Source organism: Micromesistius poutassou (assembly GCF_964030765.1).
Source record: "Micromesistius poutassou genome assembly, chromosome: 15".
Lineage (NCBI taxonomy): Eukaryota > Metazoa > Chordata > Actinopteri > Gadiformes > Gadidae > Micromesistius > Micromesistius poutassou.
This window is the reverse complement of record NC_140285.1, coordinates 10,932,384-10,937,383: the sequence shown is the minus strand read 5'-3', so window position 1 is coordinate 10,937,383 and position 5,000 is coordinate 10,932,384. Positions and strand designations below refer to the sequence as shown.

The window sequence follows — 5,000 nt, the reverse complement described above, 5'->3', positions numbered from 1 at the left end:
GGAGAGAGAGAAACAGAGAGAGTGATAGGGAGAGAGAGACACAGAGAGTGATATGGACTGAGAGAAACAGAGAGAGTGATAGGGAGAGAGAGAAACAGAGAGAGTGATAGGGAGAGAGAGAAACAGAGAGAGGGTGATAGGGAGAGAGAGAAACAGAGAGAGAGATAGGGAGAGAGAGAAACAGAGAGAGAGAGAGAGATAGATTAAATGAGAGAGAGAAAGGGATAGGGAGAGAGAGTCACTCTCCAACAGCCAACCAGCTATTGGCGCCCGGCCATGCCAATTAAACCAATGTCGGGCCGGCCGCCCTACACACAGACTGGGTAAACACACCGCCGGGGAGGGGGGGGGGCGTGGTGTCCTATCACATCCCATTTATTCACCAACACCCACAACATCAATTACTCAATGACAACACCACTGCTCTGTTCTACATACATATAGAAAGTGCCCTGAAAAACCCTGTTTACGGTGAAGGTCTCTGGACAAAACATATATTCTGGATTGAGCTCATTTTATGAGGGTCGAGATCCAACAAATATGCAAAGTAGAAGTATTTCTCAAAGTGGGGTTATTCTGAAATCAGGCAGATCACTGCCTTGTCTCTCATCCTCTCTCCCTCTTTCCTGTTTAATTCTCTATCTCGTTCTCTCTCTCTCTATTCGTGGGCTTCACCCCAGCCATTACTGGACGAGTGAAATGGAGGTGAATTAACATATGTATGAAGCAGCATCAAACACAATGCAGTGTGAGCAGTAAGCGGGAACACCCTGTTTTTCAACTGAATGCGTGAGTGTGTGCATGTGAATCACTTGTTTTGTGTGTGTTTTAATGTCTTTGTGGTTGTGTATGGGTGTTGTCTTTCCTTTATAGAGAGTAATGATTGCTGGTTTTGGCTCAGGGGTTTAGAGGTCTAAATTGTGTTGGGAGTATATGAAGTGAGCATGTGCATGAGGGAGACAGAGAGAGAGAGAGGTGTTCAGGCAGGCTTCCTGGCAGGAGATGCTTTCATCAGGGAATTCAGCAGGAGTCAAGTGGAGTTCAACACCAGCGTTTGTGATGACAGATACGTTCAAACGGCATTCCAATTGCCATGCTGCGAGTAGCCCAGAGGATTAACCACCGCTAAACACCTATACGTTTGTATGTAATGTCTGTACAGCGGGCTTTCTGTAATGCCCACAACACATGCACATTAGGCGCGGTTAGGTCAGTCCACGCAGTGCCAATGCAGTACCTACGTCCACTATGTTGTGAGTGTGTGTGGGGGTGTGTGCGGTGTCATTGTGTGCGGAGAGAACCGGGACCAGATGTCTCCGCGCAAGGACCACTTCATTGATCATCGTGAGCAGTCATCGTTTTTTTCCTCTCCGATCCCCATAAAAGGTTGATTAGTTCAATAGACCTCGCCGGTGATGATGCTGTCACGGCTCCGCCTCCGGTGACACGCTGACCGCTCTATGGGAAACCATTGATTTCCACACTGCTTTCGGTCGCCGTCAGTGCTTACTTCCACGTGGCTGACAGCGAGCTAACAACGCTGATGTTAATGTCAATGAGTCCTGCGTGTTTTTTTTTTTTTCTGACAGCGAAAAAGTGCAGCGAGCGCGTTTCCATTTCCAGGTCACTTACGAGCCGTTTGCCGAGCCGGGTGAAATCCTCATTTAGTTCCTGTACAAGTTCAAAAAAAACAAAAGCCATCTGCTGCCGCTGTGCCACACACACTCCGATGCCGTTCATGTTTTTCATTTGACCTCAGTTTTCATTCTGTTCGACTTGTTAATGATAATCGTTGGGCCATTTCTTTCCCGTTATGTGAGCTCGGAAAGGCCGCGGCAAGTCCCTCTGCCGGGAGACGAGGGCCTGTGGAAGCACACTGTGCAGACACATTGAACTCATTTCACCGCCAATCAACACGTAACGCCTCACAGACCGCCCTGGCCGTCCTCCTCATTGACATCAGCATATCTCAGCGGCGAGGCCCATCCTATTCATCTATTTGCGTTAATCTGCAGAATGTCTTTCTTGGTTCGCCCAAGACCTTATCAATCAGCGGGGTGGCCAGGGGTACAGAAGGTGACCCTGTGTGATACCGCTCTCATCTCCCACACTCACCTCCCCCGCTCCTCTCCCAGCTCATATTTTCGTCCACTCGCTGCCCCTCTCCTCTCCTCCCCTCCATTTCTGTTCCCTCTCCTCACCTAACCTCCTCTCCTCCCTCTCCTTTTTCCTCTTCCCCCTCCATCCCCTCCTCTCCTCCCTCTCCTCTCCTCCCTCTCCTCACCTCTCCTTCCCCTCCTCTCCTCCCTCCCCTATCCTAACGTCTCTCCCCTCTCCTCTCCTCCCTCTCCTCTCCTCCCCTCCTCCCCTTCCCCTCCTCTCCTCTCCTCCCTCCTCTCCTCCCTCCCCTATCCTCTCGTCTCTCCCCTCTCCTCCTTCTCCTCTTCTCCCCTCCTCTCCTCCCCCTTCCCCTCCTCTCCTCTCCTCTCCTCCCCTCCTCTCCTTCCCCTCCTCTCCTCTCCTCCCCCTCTTCTCCTCTCCTCCCCTCCCCTCCTCTCCTCCTGTTCCCCTCCTCTCCTCCCCTCCCCTCCCCTCCTCTCCTCCTGTTCCCCTCCTCTCCTCTCAGGACGGAAGAGCTAGAAGCTGAGGAACACAGGTCAGGCATCAAGGACAAAAGCACTTGGACTTTGTATCCATTATCATTGATATAGTTTTACAAAACGCTCCTATTAGACCATTGAAGATCCTCAAATAGAAGTGTGGTACAAAATCGGTGTGTCATTTAAAAGGTGTGTGCGTGTGCGTGGGTTGGCTTCAGGGTTTGTGTGTGTAGTGTGTATGCGTGCAAATGAGTTTGTAGGCTAAAATGGTATGTTAACCCGGCCAGTTGCTGTGTGTGTGTGTGTGTGTGTGTGTGTGTGTCTTATTTGCATAGGCTAATAAGGGTCAGCCATCTACGATGTAACTGTCAGTCCAGAACAGAACCACCTCCACCTTCTCCACCCACTCAGCACACCACTGCAGCTGAGTTGAGATGCCTTTTAACGGCAGGCTATTGGCCCCGCTCACACACATGACATCCTTTGTGTGTGTGTGAACGAATTGGCTTACGCTACAGATATAACACAGATATATATATATATATATATATATATATATATATATATATCTATAGCAGTGGCGATTTCTCTAAGACTGCAAGGGAAGCTCAGCTTCCCCTAAAATTTCAAAAATGAAATGGTCAAATATATACTGTTGTGTTAACATTTCATTGACAAAAAATGCGTTAGAACACGTCCGTCTCGAAGACGAGTTTGTTCAGAATCAGCCGCTTATCGCAGGTCGACTGACTTGATTTCCTTCTCATACATTCCCGTAGCGTCACAGTGCATTTGCCTGTTGAAGCTCAGCGTCCATCCACTTCAATGGGGCTGCATAGAACAGCTTTTTTTAGTGCGTCGAAAGTCGACGGTCATTAGATAATGCTGCGATTATGTCCCTCCCATGGACGCTCAGCGTCTCTGGGGGTGCATGGAGGAGTGGGCTGGCCTGGACGCTGGGCTTCTGCATGATGATTGGAGGGTCTGCGAAAGACTGAGTTGCCGTTTGATTGACAGCGATTTTGAACTATAAAAAGTCGCCGGAGCTCTCTTCATTCCTCAGTCCCATCGCGGATTTTGCAAGCGAGTCGAAAGAGGAACTGCAACCTATTTCTTGATATTTGCTTGGCGAAATTGCTAGACAATTTTCATTGTACATTTCATACACTTATTCCCACAATTCCTTGCTTCAGTTTAACATAATTCCCACATTTCCTTGTTCAAGTTTAATATAGTTTTGGTAGTTGGCCATCACTTTGATTCAGGGAGCCTGAGGTCTGAACTTCAAGTCCTGTATTCAGATCAGGACTTGCAGGGTGACAGGGGAAAGCTGTGTGATTTCTTGGTGTTCCTTAAAGACATGGAGTTGGACAGTGCAATGCCTCAGCTTTACAAACTGTTCTCATTAGTGGCAACAATTGGAGCTAGGTGTAGAAAGGAGCTTCTCCTGTTTAAAGTGGCTTAAGTCCTACACCCAACACAATGGACCAAGGTCGTTTAAGCAGCCTAGCTCTGCTGGCCATTGAGAGGACACTGGTCAAGTCACTGGAAAAGACAGCTAGTTGGTATGACAGAGCATGTCCTTGAAAAGGAACAGAGAGCATAATTTACATATACATAAATTGACAATTTATATGATGTAGGCCGAAAATGAGCTTCCTCTCTTTGAAAGACCAGCAGCCGCCACTGATCTATAGATATAGATATAGATATAGATATAGATAAATACATTTATAATACATAGAATATAGATTGTGTTTCATGATACGGCCCCATAACAGTGAAGATGTATTCAGAGGCGGGAGCGAGAGTGAGAGCGAGAGAGGAGTCTGTCTTTCTTTGGCAGGTTAATTATCTGACACTTTCTGCGTGCCAATGAGACGAGTCTCCCTGCAGAAAATGAGCCTACCCCGTGTGCTTGTGCGTGTGTCCATGCATGTGTGTCTGTGTCGGTGTGTGTGCGTGGCTTTGGTGTGTGTGTGTGTGTTTACGGCCAGCTGCATGTTTAATGGCAGTCAAAATATGATGAGATAAGGGCTGCAGGGACTCAAATCCACCTGTTATCTTCCCCTCCCCCTCTCTGTAATAACCCTAGAAGCACATACGCACACACACAGACACAGACACACACACACACACACACACACACACACACACACGCAAACACACGCAAACACACGCCCGATAACCCACACACAGGTATGTCTGGGTGATTTGTTTGTCGGCTGTCTAGAGCAAATGGGTTTGTTGAGATGGGGGGGGGGGGGGCTGTTTAATTTATACAGTCTGCCTCGCGCTTGCAAGCAGGTTATGGAGGTGATGGGCGCGTGCCACATCAAATAACCGTGTGTCAACATTCCACACGACACCAGGCTTCAGACAGAAGCAGACGCACACAGA

General features: G+C 48.4%; 1 protein-coding gene across 1 annotated transcript in view; it reads right to left on the bottom strand.

Annotated features, from left to right (window-relative positions):
- Positions 1-5,000, bottom strand: part of nkain4 (sodium/potassium transporting ATPase interacting 4) — a 37,480-nt gene that overhangs the window by 8,642 nt on the left and 23,838 nt on the right. The window lies entirely within an intron of this gene.